General features: G+C 36.2%; 1 long non-coding RNA gene across 2 annotated transcripts in view; it reads left to right on the top strand.

Moving 5' to 3' along the window:
- The window catches only part of LOC140509696 (uncharacterized), a 93,109-nt gene that overhangs the window by 56,386 nt on the left and 16,402 nt on the right, over positions 1-20,321 (top strand). Inside the window, exon 3 of one of the 2 annotated variants that reach the window (XR_011968885.1) lies at positions 5,099-5,504. The exons of the other annotated variant lie outside the window; for it this stretch is intronic. This is a non-coding gene — a long non-coding RNA (uncharacterized lncRNA). Of the gene's footprint in view, positions 1-5,098; positions 5,505-20,321 lie in introns of those variants that run through there. 2 annotated transcript variants of the gene reach the window in all.

Raw genomic sequence — 20,321 nt, forward strand, 5'->3', positions numbered from 1 at the left:
TAAACAGTTCAGCCAGCCTATCCAAACTTGCCTTTCATTGGATATTTTGACATTCAGATTTCCCATCGTGGGTCACAGCTGGATACTGATGTAATTGACTAGTGCTTTTTCACATACTTTCAACAACTCTCTCAATTTGCTTCTGCCGTGGTGGTATTTTACATTTGTCCTTCATGATATTCTTTGACATCTCACTTTTCCTCTTGTTTTTCTTGTTGTTGCAATGACTACTACATGTACCATTGTGCCTAGGTCCTGAAAAATATACTTTCTGTCAAATAGTGTAGGGTGGTTCATGCATTCAAAATATAGATCCCAGACTGTTTTACTCAATTTTTTTTTGGATTTATGACATTACATTTTTTTAAAAGACTTTTTTCAAATTCCATTCTAAGCATGCTTATCTCCTTTTCACGATCTTTTGAAATATTGGTTCTGTTTTGACACTCATTTTATTTTTAGGTACACTTTCTGTAATTTTCAGTAAATAAAAGTATTACAAATCCTCAGTATCTTTAGTCCTTTCCTCTGCCAATTTTAGTGTATCCTTGATTTCATGTTGCTTTATCTCATCTAGGCTTAAGGATAAAGTTATTTCTTATGATGATTCTTCAGTGATCACTAAAATGTTATTTAGTGACAGAGCTGAATGTCTGTTTGACAAAGAGTAGTATGAAGCCTTTGCCTCTAATGAAGAAGATCTGTTTCTAGTTTCATTTTGATATAGTATTGGCCCATAATGAAGGCATTCATGTTTTCAGTCCTTTTCACACATACTCATGAGGTTTTTGCTCTGGTGGTAGACTCCACCCACCTAAAAACAATTCCAGCAAGTGTTTCCAATTTCTTCTATGTATCTTACCTTTTTGCGGTATTAGAATACAAAGGAGCACTATTTTTGCTCTGCTGTCCTCCATGTCAAACTTATCATCCCTGTGGCTTTGATTAGAACCCTTCCACAGTCTTATAGGAGCAGCTACATCACACTGTTTGACTATTGTGTTAACCTAATCAGTGATATTGCCAGAACTCAAATAAAAAGTGCATCAAGGTTAATGCCAGACCTTCACATCTATTTTAGATATTTCAGAGCACAGAAGTCTCACTCTACATCACCCTGGCTGATAAGCCTTTGTTTAGACAGTGCATTCACTGAATATATTGTTGATTGGTGGTGCCTTTTTTTAAAAAAACAACAACCATTTATTACGTACCTACTATGAACCAGGTACTATACTAAGTGATTTAAAGTGCTACCTCATTTGATCCTCACAGTAACTCCGGAACTTAAATGCTATTATCCTCATTTTACAGGAGAAAACTGAAGCACAAAAAGATTAAAAGATTTGCCCAGGGTCACACTGCTACAGTCTGAGGCTGGATTTGAACTCTTTCTTCTTGAGTCCCCATCCAGGAATCTATCCACTACACAATTTCATCCATGTAGGAGTATTCCAGTGGGGAATATCCCTTTGCCTATGCAGAGCAACAACTTTTCTGCAATTTGTCATCTTATGATTCCTTATTAGGATTTAGATTTTAAGCATCTTGCTTAAGGTTATGTAGTATTTGTCAGAGGAAGAATCTGTCTGGTTCTTAATCAACATGCCATAGTTGTCATCATCATATTGTTATCATCATAATTATCTTTTGTCATCATCATCATCATCCTTATGTTTATTGAGAGGCAGTGATGCCATATAGTAGATAGTGAGCTTGCCTCACATTGACATATGATGACCGTTTGATCCTGTGTAAATACATACTTTTAAGTACGCCCAGCAAATCATTAACATCTCAGAAGAAGTACTGCTAACCTCGCCAGAAGATTCCATGCTGATGAAATTGCAAGTCTTATTAGAAAAAGAAATGTTTTTGATAACCCAGAGAATACTTTTTAATCACAGGCACTTGTGCGATTCTTTTGCCTTCTGTGAATAGCTGTTTATTACTGATACTCGACATTCCCTAGAGTCTAATATGCAGCAAGCAGAATACTAACGTTTATGGAGTCAGGCCCCTGCATTTTTAAAGGATAGACTGTACTATTGATTAAGAGCAGTGAAGAGAGCCTCAGATAAATGGCTGAGAAACTAATTACAATGGGCAATAGTAAGCCATAAATTCCGAAGGGTAGAAACACATTGAAAGGGAATATTGGGAGGGGAGTATTAATATGCTGATGATCTATAAGAAGGAATTTAGGGAAGAAGACCTGAGAATACAGAAACAAGTTGAAATGTAAATAGTGTAGATAAGGCGATGAAGCCATGAACACAGTAGTTACATTGCTGCTGTGAAAGGCAGTTAAATGGGAAAATGGATAGAGTATTAAACCTAAAGTCAGGAAAACCCGAGTTCAAATCTGTCCTCAAAAACTTACTCTTTGACCCTGGGCAGGTCGCTTAACCTCTGCCTGTTTCAGTTTCTTCAGCTATAAAATGGGGATAATAATACCTTCCTCATAGGGCTGTCGTAAGGATCAAATGAGATATTCTTAAATCATAATGTCTGACACTAAGCCCTTAATAAATGCTTATCTCTCCTGTTCCCCAGTTTCTATGGGACTGGACTCATGGGAGAGAGGTTATTCAATATTTAAGTTTCCCTGCATTTGTTTTTAGCATGGATTCCAATAGAATGGAAGGTCCTTTTGGACACACTATCACTACCATTGTGTATGCTTTTGCCACCTCATATGCATTGTTAGGTTAATCAATCGATAAACATTTTAAAAAAATATTGCTATGTACCAGTAATTGTGCTAAGCACAGGGGGTACAAAAAGAAGCAAAAGACAATCCTCGCCCTCAAGAAGCTTACAATCTCATGGGTAGACAACATGGCAAACAAATATATATACACAATAAGCTATATACAGGATAAAAAGGAAATAATTAAGAGAAAGAAGGCACTAAAATTAAGAAGAGTTGTGGAGGGTTTCTAGTAAAAGATAAAATTTACCTGGATTTAAAGGAAGCCAGGGCTATCAGAAGGCAGATTTGAGGAGAGAGAGAATTCTAAGCATGCAGGATAACCAGAGAAAAATGCCCAGAGCCAAGAGATGGAGTCTTTTATTCTTTAAACTTGGTCTTTCTGCTTCTAGGTTGTCTTTTCCATAATAAATCCTTAATGTCACTAGCAGATTAACTCTTGTTCCTCCAATTTTTATATGTTACTTTGCTCCTAAAGAATCTGTAATACCATTTCCCATTGAATAAATTCATTTCTTAGACTGGCATTCAAAGTACTCCATTGTATGGATACACTTTATCTGTCTGTTTCTTACTGTAAGGACCATTCATGTTTTCATATGCTGCATTATGTTGTATATTTTAGAATTTGCTCTAAATGTGTTATTTTATTGTAAACTTCAGATCTTCAATTTATCCATGTGACCTATGTTGAAACTTCTTACAACTTTGTAGCTAGCAACCCATATAATATTTCATCCTCTATAATTCTTGTGTATGTCTTCCAAAAATTCTACATCGAGAATTTCAATCTACCTAATGTTCTAGAGATTTTTCTCTAGTTTTTTAAAACTTTTGAAAGCATTCAGTGGGTAACATCACAGCTCTTGGGCTAGCCATCTGCTGTCCTTTACTTTCATTACATGGCTAGTCCAGCCCCTTTTTGAGTCATGAATTTCATACAAAAAGGTGATGCCTTTTATGATAATTCTTATATACTGATCATCCTTGGTAACATGCCGTCACTTACCCATATTTTCCATATATCTCTCTACTGTTCTTTGAGTTAGCCCTAATTTTGATTCTTTGGAGCTTACTATGTCACATTGTAGCCATATAGCATCACTATAAGACTATTGCTGTTAAAAAGCTAAAAATCCCATATAATTTTCACATACACACACACGCACACACACACACACACACACACACAAACCACACACCCATACCCATATGCTTTTCTAATACAAGTTCATTGTTCATCTGTAGTGTCTGTCCAAAACTATATGTTTTGATTGGCTAAATGAGTAGTCTACTTGTTCAGTCACATGTGTAATCTTGACAGACATATTCTTCACCTATTTTGTATTTTTAATTTCTTGAGGGCCAGAATTGCTTGACTGTGTCTTATCTGTAGCACTAGCAACAAGAATTTGCATAGAGAAAATCTTTGATAGGTGTTTATTGAATGGAATGAATGAAACCTGATTGCAATAGCCAGCCAAGCATGTTCTGTTTTTAAGACAGGATCATGAAATCACATCAGAGTTGGAAAAGACCTCAGTAGCCATCTAACTGAACTCACAGCCAAAAAGATATCTCTACTAAAACATCTCACATACTACATATCACCTCATGTCTTCTGGAAAATTTCAATTGAAATGGAAATGACTAATTGTCAGTGGAGCCCATTCCACTTATTAATAACTATAACTATTGATACTGATATTGAACTTAAATTTGCCTTTTTCATCTCCCACTTATTATTATTCCTGGTTCTGCCTCTGGAGCCAAACAAAACCAGTCTAATCTTTTTCCCATATAACAGTCCTTCAAATGTTCAAAAACATCCTTTCAGTTTTCTCTTCTACAGATTATATACTCTCAGGTCCTTCAACTGAATCTCATGTGGAAGAGACTTAAGACACTTTACCATCCTGGTCACCTTCTTCTAGATGCTTTCTGATTTTCAACATCCTTCCTAATCTCCAATTCCTAGAAATGAATGAATACTTCTGCTATAGTCTGACCAGAGCAGAAACTCTACCTCTCGATATGCTATCTGAAGTCTCATTCATTAGCTTTTGTAGATGATATATTACTGTGTTGACTCCTGTTGTGCTTGTAATCCACTAAAATCCCCAAGTTTTATTAGGTGAACTGATGTCTAGCCATGTCCCTACTATACTTTATTTGTGAAATTGATTTTTGAATCCTAATAAAAGACTTCATAGTCCTGTTAATTTTAACCATTTTAAGCCTAACTCAACATTCAAGACTTTAAAGGTTTCTTTTCCTCATATCATCTAGTATGTTAGCTATTCTCCAAGCACTGTGTGCATTTTTAATAGCATAAAGCTTAATTAATATTTATTAAATTGTTGCATTGATTTAATTTAATGCTAGGACAGTCTCTTTAGAATGGTTATGGATCTCCTAGAGGAAATCTTTTATTCTGTGATTTGAATGGAAGCAGCACAACAACATCTACAAACAAGAACCTCTTAGGAGCCCATCACAGGTAGGGTATAAATCCTTCTATTTGTATTCTGTGTAAGACATCTGCTATTCCAATAGTGAACAGCTTACTTCTCCCTGTTTTATGCCTTTTTCAGTAATCAAAGAATTATTGAACAAAATTTTCTCTGCAGTTACATCTATAAAATAATATTTGTTTTTATCTGAACCTACACATGAGAAATACCATGTTGGTGAACCATTGAGGTTCTACCAAGAACAAAAGGCTTTTTGAGACAATTTATCACACAATGGGGTTATATTCTCTATACATTTAATTTGATTCTCTGTCTTTGGAAATCATTTTAATATGGAAAAAAATCTTTTTGTTTCTTGTCTTATTTACATGGATACCTGTGGTATGTTAATAATTGATTCTTATACAGATTTTCGAGAAAGTTGCCATTGATTGCTCAGAAGTTACTAGTGTTTCTCTTGGGTAATTTTTTTGGTAAGTAAATCACTCTTAAAAAAATTTGCTTTCAAATATTTTGAAAATTTATCATTTACTATTTTCTTTTTCTTTCAATTTTGTAATTTCCCTTTAATGTACTTGTCATGTAATAGTACATATTATAATCATCATCATCATCATCATCACAACTGGATATATCATTTGAAAAAAACACCCATTAGCTTATTTTATCTGTATAATAATACTGTGAGGTAGATGTCATTATTTTTTTTAAAGCAATAAGCTTTTTATTTGGTATCATTAAGTGCAGGTACAAGATCATCTTTAAATAGAAGAGGGATGAATGAAAGAGGGAAAGATGCTAGGGCAATTTAATGACCCTGTCTTCACTCTGTGGACAAGATAAATAATCTTAAACTATGGTACCCCACTTACCTACTCCCATTGTGTTCAGTATTAACTCTTCCAAAATGAAAAAGTTAAAAAGAGAAGAAGGAGACGTAATCGAGGATCTGTCCAAGGAACTACATTCAGAATTACTGTTTCAAGAAGTAGTTCATATTTGTTTTAAGTCTTATGGGTCTATTCTTGAAGATGAGTAAGGCATTTCCACAGTCGGAGCTGCTATATGTAAGTTTTGGTGTTGTAGTTAGATACATACAAACATGCATACATCTATCTATTTATAGATAGATATGTATATGTGTATATATGCCTATATGTAACTATATGTATATATATCTTTAAAAATAATATTTTGTTTTTCCCCAATTATATGTCAAGACAATTTTTTATTAATTTTATTTATTTTCAGTGTTCTACAATCACTACCATATAACTTAGATTTTTGCCCCTCCCTCCCTGAGATGGCATACAATTTTATATAGGTTCTACACATACATTTCTGTTAAATACAACTTCACTATAGTCAAATGGTGCAGAAGAATTAAAAAGAATGGGAGAAGTCATATAACAAACCAAAATGTAATACAAAAGAAAATGATCTGCTACATTCTATGATTGAATTCCGTAGTTCTTTCTCTGGATGTGGAAGGCATTTTGCCTTAAAAGATCATTGGGAATTTTTTTTTAAGTCCTTGCATTGGAATGAAGTTCCAAGAGTTCCAGAAAAAATCTCTCGCGCACTGTGGTCGTTGCTGTGCCCAGAGATCATATAAGTCCTTCCAGGCCTCTCTGAAGTCTTCTTGTTCATCATTTCTTATGGCACAATAGTACTCCATTACATTCATATACCATAATTTATTCAGCCATTCTCCAATTGCTGGGCATCCCTTTGATTTCCAGTTTTTGACCGCCACAAAGAGAGCTGCTATAAATATTTTTGTGCATGTGGGACCCTTTCCCATTTTTATGATCTTTTGGGGATACAGTCATAGAAGCAATATTGCTGGGCCAAAGGCTGTGCACACTTTTGTAGCCCTTTGGGCATTGTTTCAAATTGCTTTCCAGAATGGTTGCATCAGCTCACAGCTCCACCAAGAATGAATTAGTGTTCCAACTCTCCCACATCCTCTCCAACATTTATCATCTTCCTGTTCTGTCATGCTTGCCAAGGACAATTTTTACCATTCATTTTTACAAGATATTGAGTTTCAATATTTTCTCCTCTCCTCTCTACCCTCTCCATGTCTCTTCCTAAACTGGTAAGCAATGTTATATAGATTATACATATGCTATCACGGAAAACATATTTCCATATTAGTCACAGTTGTGAAAGAAGAAGCAGATCAAAAGGAAAAAAAACATGAAAAAGAATAAAGTAAGTGAAAAAAGTATGCTTCCATCTGCATTCAGAGTCCATCTGTTATTTATCTGGACATGGATAGCTTGTTCAGCCATTCCCCAACTGAAGGGCATCTCCTAAATTTCCAGTATTTCACCACCACAAAAAGTGTTGCTATAAATATTTTTGTACATGTAGGTTCCTTTCACTTTTAATGAACTCTTTGGAATACAGACCTAGTAGAAGTATTACTAGATCGAAGGGTATGCACAAGCTTTGTTGCCTTTTGGGCATAATTCCAAATTGCTCACCAGAATGGTTGGATCAGTTCACAACTCTGACAACATTGCATTAATTTCTCAACGTTCCTCCATGCTTTCCAATATTTATCATTTTTCTTTCTTTTTTGGTCACGTTTGCCAATCTGATAGGTGTGAGTTTGTACATCAGAGTTGCTTTAATTTGCATTTCTCTAATCAAAAGTGATTTAGAGTGCTTCTTGATACGGGTGTAGGTAGTTTTGATTTCTTCTTCTGAAAACTTCATGTTCATATCCTTTGACCATTTGTCAATTGGAGAATTACTTAAATTCTTATAAATTTGATTCAATTCTTTATATATGTGACAAATGAGACCATTATCAGAGATACTTGTGGAAAGGTTGTTTCCCAGCTTCATGCTTTCCTTCTAATCCTGGTTGCATTGGTTTTGTTTGGGCAAAAGTTTTTTCATTTAATATAATCAAAATTATCTATTTTACATTTCATAATGCTCTCTCATTAATTTTTGAACTTGCAACTCACTTAATTTCTTCTTTTAGAATTTGGATGGTATGCTGTTTGGTGCATACATGTTTAGTGTTGATATTACTTCATTTTCTATGGTATCTTTTAGCAAAATGCAATTTCCTTCTCTCTTTTAATTACTTTTATTTTTGCTTTTGCTTTGTCTGAGATCAGAATTGCTACCCCTCCTTTTTTTTAACTTCAGCTGAAGCATAATAAATACTGTTCCAGCCCATTACCTTCACTTTGTGTATGACTCTGTGTTTGAAATATATTTCTTGTAAGCAATATATTGTAGGATTCTGGAATTTGATCCACTCTGCTATCTGATTCCATTTTATGAGAGAATCCTTCCCATTCATATTCATAGTTATGGTTATTAATTGCATATTTCTATCCATCCTATTTTCCCTCCTGTTTGTCTCTCTCTCCTTTCACCTTTTCCCACCTGATCAGTGTCTTGCTTCTGCTTACCACCTCCCCCAAATTTGTCCTCTCTTCTGTCAGTCTACTCTCCTTTTAGTTAATCTCTTCCCCTCCTACTGTCCTGTCAGGTAAGATAGATTTCTATTTTCAACTAAGTATATGTATTATTCCCTCTGTGAGCCAATACTAGTGAGATTAAGGTTCAAGTAATGCCCATTGCTCACCCTCTCATCGTTCTCTTCTCTATAATAGGTTTTTCACACCTCTTCATATGAAATAATTTACCCCATTCCACTTCTCTCTTCCCTCTGCACCTAATGTACTCCTCTTTCTCATTCTTTAATTATTTTTATGTCATTTCCTCAAAATTGCCTTATGCTTGTACTCTCTATCTATGTATATTCCTGCTAGTTGTACTCTTAATGATATATTTTTTAAGAATTACTAGTATCGTCCCATGTAGGTATGTAAATAGTTCAGTCCATTAAATCCCTTTTGTTTTCTTTTCCTATTTTCCTGTTTTAAGCTTGTCTTGGGTCTTGATATTGGAGATCATTTTTTTTGGGGGGGGGGTTAATTGTGGTCTTCTCTTTTTGAAATCTTGAAATTCTCTATTTCATTGAATGACCCTTTTTCCCTCTTGAAGTATTATGCTTACTTTCTCCAGGTAGGTGATTCTTGGTTATAGTTCTAGCCCCTTTGCCTTCTGGAACATTGTGTTCCATACAACTACTAAATATTATGCAATCCTGATTGTGGCTCACAATATTTGAATTGTTTTTTTCTGACTACATACTACATTTTTTCCATGACCTGATTATTCTTAAATTTGGCTATAATGTTTCCTGGAGTTTTTATTTTCGGATCTTTTTCCTGACATGATCAAAGAATTCTTTCAATGCTTATTTTACTGTCTGGTTCCTGGATATCAGGGCAGTTTTCTTTGATAATTTCTTGAAAAATGCTATCTAGGTCCTCCTTTTGGTTATGGATTTCAGTTAGTACAATGATTCTGGATATTGACTCTCCTGGATCTATTTTCCAGTCAATTGTGTTTTTTTATTAATTATTTTTATTGATTATTTTACATTTTCTTCCATTTTTTCCATTCATTTACATTTGATTAATTCTTGATGTCTCATAGAGGCATAAGTTGCACTTGCCTAATTCTTACTTTTAAAGTATTATTTTTCTCAGTTAGCTTTTGTACCTCCTTTTCCATTTGGCCAATTTTAGTTTTAAAGCAGTTATTTTCTTTTTCCAAGTTATTGACTCTTTTTTCATAATTCTCTTGCATCACTCTCATTTCTTTTCCTAATTTTGCTTCTACCTTTCTTATATGATTTTTAACATTCCTTTTGAAGTCTTCCATGAGTTCTTTCTGGGCTTGAGACCACTTTCCATTTCTGTTTGAGGCTTTGCTAATAGTTGTTTTGATGCTGTTGCCTTCTTCTGAGTTTGTGTCTTGGTCCTCCCATTCACCATAATAACTTTCTATGGTCAGATTCTTTTCTTGTTGTTGTTTTGTTCTTTTATATTTGGCCGTTTTCCTTTTTGTAAAATAAAATGTTCTCTGTTCCCAGGGTAGAAGGACAACTGTCTGAGGCTTCTTGTGTCAGGGACTCTGGGCCCTGGATGTGTACCTGTTGCTGCACTCATGTTGTCTTGAGGCCAATGGGGGGCCCTCATATCTGGTGCTGTGCTGAGGTGATGAGGTGTGGGGTAGTTGGTGCTGTTGGAGGCTGGAGGGATCTGGAAGCTTTCCTGGTGTTGACCCAGGGTCCTAGTGATGGTGCCATGAATGTGCTGAGGCCAGTGGGGTGTTTATGTGTTTCCCCAAGGCTACAGCAGAGGGAAGAAATCAATCAAATACATCTCAGTGATACCCTGTCTCTCTATGGGAAGCCCCTGGCCCTCATCAATATTATTAAACTGCCCTGATATATGACACAGGACCCAGATGTTTCTGTACTACACTAAGAGGAAGGACAGATAAGATACTGCTATGACCTGGATGCTGGATTAGGAAAGTACCTCACACAAGATTATTAATTCATATCCTCCTTTTGCTGTATGTTAAAAAAACTCACTTGAGATTCTGGGTCACTCTCCACCTGGCTGAATTATGGATGCATTTGTCCCTTACAGGAGATGTGATATGGTTATTTTTCTGGGGATTGTGATATGGACATATCATTTGCCTTCAATCTTTTTCCCCTTATTCCTCTCTCATGACTCTAAGTGTTTCATGTTAGGCCTTATGCCTTCCTTTGTGTGAGTGGAAATGTAAAACAAAGGCCTATGGCTTTTGGCAGCACTGTACAATCTGTCTTTTCTCTGAAAACCTCTAACTCCTAAAGTGGACTGCAATGTTCTGGGATGGTTCAATTTCCTCTCTCCCTGTCTCTCTGTTCTAAAGAGTAGGGACCAATGATTTTGGTAGTTTAGAGACTCCCTAGTGTGGAAAATCTCTTCACTAATGTAGATCATGATCTCTCTGTAACTCACTGCATTGGAGAAGAGCCTGTAACTCTGAGAAGTTTAAGTGGCTTGCCCAAGGTGACCCAGGTCAGCTAGAATGTGCCTGAGGAAGGGCTTAAAGTGAAGTCTTCCTGACTCTTAGCTTGGTCCTGCAAGTGTGTATGTATGTGTATGGGTGGAAGTGTGTGTGTGTGTGTGTGTGTGTGTGTATAAGTATTCCAATATTTCAGTGGATAGATTTTCCCATCAAAGCATATGGCCACTCTTAATAGAGTGGAACACAAGCCATTCACAGTTTGTCATTCTGTCTTACTCTTGTTCAAATTCTCCCCTAAATCCTTCATTAAAGATCCAGTCAATGACCTGGAGGTCTTTCTCTAGAACTTAAAGAAACCCAAACATTCTAGGTAACCACAGCAGTTTTGGGGCTATCCATCTGCTAGTTCTCTCTTGCTAAGGGTCGGGCCCAATTCTTTTTATAATCACACATTTTCTGAATAGCCTCTTTTATGGAATTAGCACATAAGAGTTACAGTCTTTTTATTTTATTTTAAAAATAATTTTTTCTTGATATATTCTGTTTTTATATCACCTACATATCACAATAGATTCCTCCTCCCTCTTTATCCCTCATCCCACAGAAAGCAATCTCATAATAAAGAATAAAAAGAAGGAGATGGTTTAGCAAAACTAGTCAACATGTTGAGGAAAAGCGTTCGTTATGCACAGTAGATTTTTCAGTCGTTGTGTGACTTTCTTCGGATTTCCAAAGAGTGAAAATATTTACATATACACTAACTTTATATTTGTCATGAATATGCAAAACTAAACCCTTCTTTATTGTCTCCATCATGAGAATGTAAGCTACTTTCTAGTAGTGATGGTTTCACTCACTATATTTGTATTTTCAGAGACAGAATAGTGGTAATAAAAGCTTGTTTATTCATTGATTAATATTTTTCTTGGGCAGAACCCCCTTCAAATGAGCAGTGAGTAACAATGCTGAACAGTAATAAAATATTAGGCTGGATTGCATTTGAGAAGCTGGACAGAGCTGTTAGTGATATTAAGCTTCTCGGTGCTATAAAAATCCACATTTTTTTTACCACAATTCTAATAACATTATATAGCTATGAATCATGAAAGCTCCATAATCTCAGAAGAAGTAAAATTGAAGGGGACTCAAAGGGCGAGAGAAAGCACATAGTGGGCATAAGTAGAACCTATATTGTGCAATGGAAACGTGAGAGAAGTGGCATAAAGTAAAACATATTAAGAAGATGGTCATAGAGGAGCTGAAAACTGGGCACATGCAATGTTGAATTTGATGAGCAGATTTCAGAAGAGATTGGCAAGCTTTTGTGCCTTTGGAAGAGAGACACCACAGGGCCTTTAAAATATCATGACAATATCTCTTTGGTGGCACAGTAACTGAATCATTTTTGAATTGGCCTCACCTAAAACAAACCCATCTTGCATTGATCCTCAACCTACTCACTTCCCATGACCAAATTCTCCAGGTTCTGGATAGTAGACAATGCTTCCATGCCTTCCCAGTCACCAATGGAATGGAACATGGCTGTGTGCTTGCTCCCATGCTTTTTAGCATGATGTTTTCAGCCATGTTTTCAAATGCTTTCAGTGAGGATGAATCCTGCCCTAAGGTTAACTACTGTACTGATGGTAAGTACTTTGAAAAAGCTACAAACCAAGACCAAAGTGGAGGGAGTGCTGGTGCATAATTTTCTGTTTGCAGATAATTGTGCATTCAGTGCAGCCTCTGAAGCTGAGACAAAACAAAGTATGGATCAATTCTCTGCTGCTTGTGCTAATTTTGGCCCAGTAATTAACACCAAGAAAACACAAGTGCTCCATCAGCCACCATCACACCATCCACATGTGGAACCATCAGTTACAACAAATGGAGAAGTTTTGAATGCTGTCCATAAGTTCACTTACCTTGGTAGTGTCCTTTCCATGGATGTACACATTGACAAAGAGGTTGATGCACACACTGCCAGAGCTAGCTCAGTGTTTGGGAGGCTCCAAAGAAAAGTTTGGGAGAGAAGAAATATTAGACTGACTACCAAACTGAAGGTCTACAGAGCCATTGTGCTGACCTCATTGTTATATGCCTATGAAACATGCACAAGTGCCATGCCAGGAAACTGAATCGTTTCCATTTGAACTGTCTTAGGAGTAGTCTGAGAATCACCTGGCAGGAAAAGGTACCAGACACTGAAGTCCTTGCTTGAGCTGAACTACCAGTTATTCAAACTATTCTTCAGAGAGTGCAACTCTGATGGGCTGGCAACACTGTTTGAATGCAAAATGTATTTTTGCCAAAAAGACCATTTTATGAAGAACTCACATGAGGTATATGATCACATGGTGGTCAGAAGAAGCAATAAAAGGACAGTCTCAAGCTCTCTCTCAAGAACTTTGGATTTGGCTGTGCAAAATGGGAGACACTGGCACAGGACCACTCAGCATGGTGTGCTCACATCAGAAAAGGTGCTGTGCTCTACTAGCAAAGCAGAATTGGGACAGCACAAAGTAAGCGTACGATGTGCAGATTTAGAGTATCTGCCCCATAAAATCATTATGGACTATCTGTGCTCAACCTGTGGTAGAGCATTCTGAGCTTGTCTCATCAGCCACAGCCAGACAGACTGAAATTTCACTTTATCATGGTGATGTCGTTTTGGTCCTTTTTGAGAGCGAAGGACAGCAACCAACTATTGTTCTACATTTTTTCTTCCCTTTTCGACTAAACTCCTTGAAAAGGCCTTCTACAATAGGGACCTCTGTTTGCTGTACTCTCATTCTCTTCTTAACCCTTACAATACTAGTTCTACCCTTATTCCACCAAAATTGCTCTCTCAGAAATTACTGATGCTATCTTAGTTGTCAAATTTATTGACCTTTTCTCAATCCTCATTCTCCTTGACCCCTCTATAACCTTTGGCCTGGTTAATAATCCTCATGTCTTGACACTTTCTTCTTCTTAGGTTTTTGAGACATCACATTCTTCTGGTTCTCCTCCTACCTATATGATTACTCCTTAGTCTCCTTATCAGGATCCTCAGCCAGACGATGCCCCTATGTCTGAAAGATTTCTGTCCTAGACCCTCTTCTCTCTCTATACTACTTCACGTAGTGATATCATCAGCTTCCATGGATTTATGACAATATCTATGCTAGAAATTCTCAGATCTACCAATCCTGCCCAGTCCCTCTTTTCAGCTATCTCAGACTGGATTTCAGGTGGCATCTTAAACTCAGCATGTCCAAAAGTGAACTCATTATCTTCCCAAATCTCTACCGCTTCTCCCTTCCCTATTACTATAGGGGGCAACAATATCCTACCATTTCCTCAATCTTGCAACCTAGGTGTTATCCTTGACTCCTCACTATCTCTAATTCCTCATATGCAATCTATTGTCAAGGTCTTTTGATTCTACCTTTGCAAAATCTCTCAAATACCCTTCCTTCTCTCCTTTGGCACTGGAACCACTTTGGTGTATGCCCTCATCATCTAACTCTTGAATTATTGCAATAGCATGCTGGAGGACCTACCTAACTCATTTCTCTCCCCATTCCAACTCATCCTCCATTCAATTGTAAAAGCAATTTTCCTAATTTTCTGGCCATGTCATCCCCCAGACTCCAGTGACTCCCTTTTGCCTACCTCCACGACAATCGCAGATGGAGTAATTAATTATCCTGAAGTTGAATTGGAAGCAGAAGACCTTGACTTTAATCCCATTTCTGCCAAAGGTCCACTCCAATCCATTCTTTGCTGAGCTTCCAAATTAATATTTGGAAATGAATGTTCCTAAGCATTGTCTGATCATGACACTCACCTGCTTAAAAATATTCAATGGTTCTCTATTGCTTCTAGGATAAAGTGTGTACCCCTCAGTCTGACATTTAAAGCCTTTCACCATCTGGTTCTCAGTTATCTTTCCAGGATAATTACTTACCCTAATATAATCCCATATTACAGCCACATTGGCCTACATGCTATGACGGGTGTACAACATTCCTCTCCATTCTGTCTCCATGCCTTGCTTAGATTGTCATTGTAATCTAGAATGCAATCTTTTGTCTCCATCCCTTCCCTCCTTTAAAATGTGACAAACTGAACTTAAGTGCAACCATTTCCAAAGGGCCTTTTTACTTCATAGTGTCCTCTCCCAAAGCACATTGGGTTTATTTTTTTAAAGATATTGTATTTGCTTATTTGCAAAAGTTGTATCCCCCTTACAACACAGTAACATTCCTGAAATAAGGAATTGTTTCACTTTTGTGTTTGCAACCTGAGCACTTAGCAAAGTGCCTGCCATATAATGGATAGGTATTAAGCATAAGCTGAATGACTGACTTCTACAGTAGAATTCCCTTTTCTCTGGACACAATGATCTAGGCTGACATCATTCAAGAATCTATGCTTTGCATCTTTTGAACACCCACCAGCTATTTTTTTTCATAGATCACACCCCATTATCTATAAGGTGATTTCTCCTTTAGTCATATTTGTATGAAAGCAGCTAAGGTAGATCGAGTATGTACATATTTGGGAATGTTTCAAACTGCCTTCCAAAAATAAATATTTGCAGAAGTTCCTTGTTTTTGTTGACCATTTTGTTCTCGTAAATATGCCTTTTAGTTGTGGTTTGGGCATGAGAGGCAGCTATGGAATAGTGAGAAGAGAATTAATTTTGAGGCAAAAGACCTATGTTTGGAATTAATTGTGTGATTCTGGGCAAGTAACTAAAACTTCTGTTGTATTGATTTCATGATTTGTAAAATGGTATAAAACTGTTGCATGCAATTTCCCTACCTCACAAGGTTACGGTGAGAATGAAACAAAAAAATAAAGACTCAAATATATGTAAAGGGCCTCATAAAACATAATGACAAAATAAATGTCATCACTCTTATTCTTGCATTTTATTGAAAAAATGCATCATGCCCATAGAGGGACAGATTCCTCAGTTAAGTTGCAGTAGTAAAAATGATGGGAATATTGAGAGCAAAAGTTTTCACCTCATAATGGAGTTTGTGATAGGTGAGAAGGATAAAGCCAGGCATATTTCAGCATGCCCTGCTTTTGAAGAGAGCAGAAGGTTTCAGACAGAAGACTGGTAAGAAATTGCTTATTATTTTTTCAGGGAAAGCTGATCTGTGAAGGTTGGGAAGCTCTCAAATGTGCAAATCTTAAAGAATAAGCAGAGATTAGACTGATAGGCTAGATTAAAATAGATAAAATACAACATGCTTAGGTGAAAAATTCAGCTTGACTTTTAAAATTCAAAATCAGAACTACTGAATATTTGATAAATACTCAATTTTTCCTACTAAAAAAAGAGATAGGTAATTTCATAGATACCAAGCTCAATATTTATAAAAGAAAAAAATGATAAAACTCCAATTTTTTTTGGAAAAACTACCAGTTTTGGTAGTTGCTTAAAGAGATGCATATAGAGGTACACAATACATCAACAAGCTCAATTTTAAAAAAATTGAAAAGTTAGAAACAAAGTCAATTTGATGGAAATATGCAACATTTCTCTACCAATTACAACAGGAAACTAAAATCCAAAGGGAACTGAGGCTGGGCAAGAAAGTTAAGAATGAAGAAAAACGTATTTTTTTTTTTTTGCAGAAATATCATGAAAAAATGTTACTAAATTAAAACTCTTATTTTTACCATTATTTCTTCTGACAGAGAAGACCTTTGGATTAGAAAGGACTGAATAAAATTTATTAAAGTGGAATTGAGAGCGCTAAATAACTAAGATAGCAAGAGTAACTAGTTGCCTCTGATGAACTAATTTCAAGGAGCACAGAGGAAATATAATTTAGGGTGGCTACTGAAAATTGGCAGATGTGATTGTTGAGCCATTGCTAGCACTGAATATTTGTGAAGAATAAGGGAAGAGCCAGTGGATTAGGGAATGGCAATATCCCAATTTTGTTTGAAGGAAAAGAAAGGAATCTATAAACTACTGGAAAGTGAGCTTGACACTGAATTCCAACAAAATCCTAGAATGTAGTATTGAAGAAATGGTTTGTGAACATCTAGGAAAAGAAAGAGTGATCACAAAGATTCCACATCATTTTGTCAAGAACCACAAATAAGTGCTATATATGTATTCTTTCCTATGAGGTAATCTCACAAGTAGTTTAAGGGAAATTTGTAGGTAAAATTAACCTAGAGTGTTTTCAAAACATTTATGAAAATCTTCCATTTTTTTGAGGATGGAAAGATGTTGGTTGAATGGTAGTACAGTGAAACAGATTTTTACCTTTATGAATGTATGGTGGTCACAAAGAGGAGTCATTAAAGATTTGCTATCATCTTGGGAGAATATTTCCAGTGGACAACTTCAAGTCAATAAAGGAAAAAGCCTCCTTTGGAAAAGTGGTGAATTAAGGCCACTTGACCTTTGGATTATGGAAGAATTGTCAATAAATCCTGAAAGAAAAATGAACCAATTTTCACTTCAGCATTTTAAAGGCATATTTGTCTCTGTGCTGATGATAGCTTCCAGGATCATGTTTAAATCCTGACTTTGACTCTGAATATTTTGCCATTTTTAGCAATGACTTAAACAATGATATTAATACTATTTTATCATCAAATTTTCAGGTAACACAAAGCTGAGAAGGCTAGTTAACATGCCAAAATTGAGATATAACATTAATAACAATCAATAATAGTAAATAGGTAAGAACATTAAGCCAAAATTAGATGAAATTTAACAGGAATGGCTGTAAATATTACACTTGGATTGAGACAAAACTGATTTCATAGGTAGGAGATGAGGTAGACAGGTTATATACTAAATCAATAGAAAAAGATCTTGAAATGTTAGAGTATGGTAAATTCATCATAAACTTACAATATGACATGGCAACCCAGAAAGCTAATGAAAATTTAAGCTGAATTAATAGAGGCAGCATGTTCAGTACTAGGAAGATGATCCTGCTCTACTCCACTCCAATCAGGCTATCTGTATAGCATTGTGTTCATATCTGAGCATTAGGAAGGAAGGAAAAAAAAAAAAAACAAACATTTAGTAAAGGTCCACTATGTGTCAAGGGGCTAAATGCTTTACAAACATTATTTCATTTGATCCTCACAAAAACCCTGGGAGATAAATTTTATTATTCCCATTTTATTAGCTGAGGAAACAGAAGCAAGTCAAGTGACTTGCCCAGGGTCATATATAATTATTAAGCTAGATTTGACCTCAGGTTTCCATCACTTTAGGCCCAGGGTTCTATCCACTGAACCACCTAAGTAGATAAATTAGAGAGTATTCAGAAGAGGACAGCTTGGATGGTTAAGATTTCTCAATTCATACCAAACAAGGATGATTTGATAGACCTGGAGGAATTTAGTTCTGAGAAGACAGAACTTGGCAGGTATGAGAATTGTCCTCAATTATTTGAATGACTATCATCTCAAAGAGGAATCAAACATCTCCTTGGCCCCGGGGGGCAGCATTTGAGACAATGGAGAGAAATTGCACAGAGGCAAGTATAGATTTGAGGTAAGAAAAAAGTACTCTAATAATTAAAGCTGTCCCAAAGGAGAATGGGATGCTTTGGAAGTTGGTGGATTCCTGCTCACAAGAAATTCTCAAACAGAAGGTGGGATTTTAGTTGGCACTTGTGGGAAACTAGGAAAGAGAGGAAGTGGGGATGAGGAGAGAAAGCTTTATAGCCACAAGGGAATAGTCAAAGTAAATGCATGGTGTCAGGAGATGCAGAATCACCGCTGAGAATCAGAAAGGAAACTGGTATTTCTATATTGCAGAATATATGAAGAGGAGGTAGGTAAAGTATAGGAAGACTGGAAAAGTAGGAGGGAACAGGTTATAAAGGACTTTGAATTCCAAATAGAGAATTTTATATATGATCCTAGAAGTAACAGGGTGACACTGAAGTTTATTGAGTAGATGAGGTACATGATTTGACCTGCACTTTAGAAAGCTGAACTTGACAGTCAATAGGAGGACTGACTGAAATGGACAGAGAGTTGAAATAGGCAGTCACATCAGCAGGGTATTGTAATAGTACAGGTGTGAGGCAATAGGGGTCTGCACCAGGGTGGCAGTGGTGTGAAAGGGAAGGAGAAAATATTAAAGATATAAAGGTAGATACAAAGAAAAATGTTTGTTGTGTACCCATTCTGATGAAACCATAGCTCCTTCAGGAACAGTGTAATATATGTGCATTAATAGCTAGGAATTAGGTTTTTACTCTGTTGGAAAATTGTTAAGATTAGATTGTTTCCAGGCCTAGCTGATAATTATTTATTAGTTCATCTAAGTCAACTGGGACAAATTTATTTTTGACTGTTGACCAAAGAATGAATTTATTTTTCAAGTCCCAAGGAGCTAGACCCATTAAAAAATATTCTTCACTTTTAATGCTCTTATTAAAAATCTTAGAGGGCAACTGAAGATTAGCTATACAACATGAAATCCTTTGACTTATAGAAATATCTATAATGTACCTTATATTTGTGTATTATAGATTTACCAATGGGCAGCTAAGTGGTGCGGTAGCTGGAGTGCCAGGCCTGGACTTAGGAAGATAAGTCTTCCTGAGTTCAACCCTGTCCTCAGACTCTTACTAGATTTGTGACTCTAGGAAAGCCACATAAGTCTTTTTATCTCAGTTTCCTCATCTGCAAAATGAGCTGGAGAAGAAAATGTCAAACCACTCTAGTATCTTTGCCAAGTAAACCTTGAATGGGGTCATGAAGAAATTGATGTGACTGAAAAGTGACTGAAGGACAAGTTTGCATATATATGTGTGCATGTATATATGGATATATGTATGTATATATATGGATATGGATATATCCATGTCCATATGTATAAAAATATACACATATCTGTGTGTGTGTATATGTGTGTGTGTGTATATGTGTGTGTGTGTGTGTGTGTATATACATATATATATATACATATTCCAACTCTGATGTTTCCTTGGTTTGTTCAAGGGACACTGTGATCTTAAAGGTCATAGCATTGGGATGCAAGCTAAGTCAGTTTCTGGTAACCTAGATGGATTCTGAACATATTCAGAGATGTATCTGTTGTCCAAGCACTTTGCTCATGTACTTCAGAGAGACTCATCAATGATTTCACTAAAGAGCAATGAGCTCCTTGGTCAGGATCCAGGTATAAGAGCATCTACAAGTTACAGAGAGAGTATAATCTGTACCTTTTGATGGAA

Source organism: Notamacropus eugenii, chromosome 6 (assembly GCF_028372415.1).
Source record: "Notamacropus eugenii isolate mMacEug1 chromosome 6, mMacEug1.pri_v2, whole genome shotgun sequence".
Taxonomy (NCBI): Eukaryota; Metazoa; Chordata; class Mammalia; order Diprotodontia; family Macropodidae; genus Notamacropus; species Notamacropus eugenii.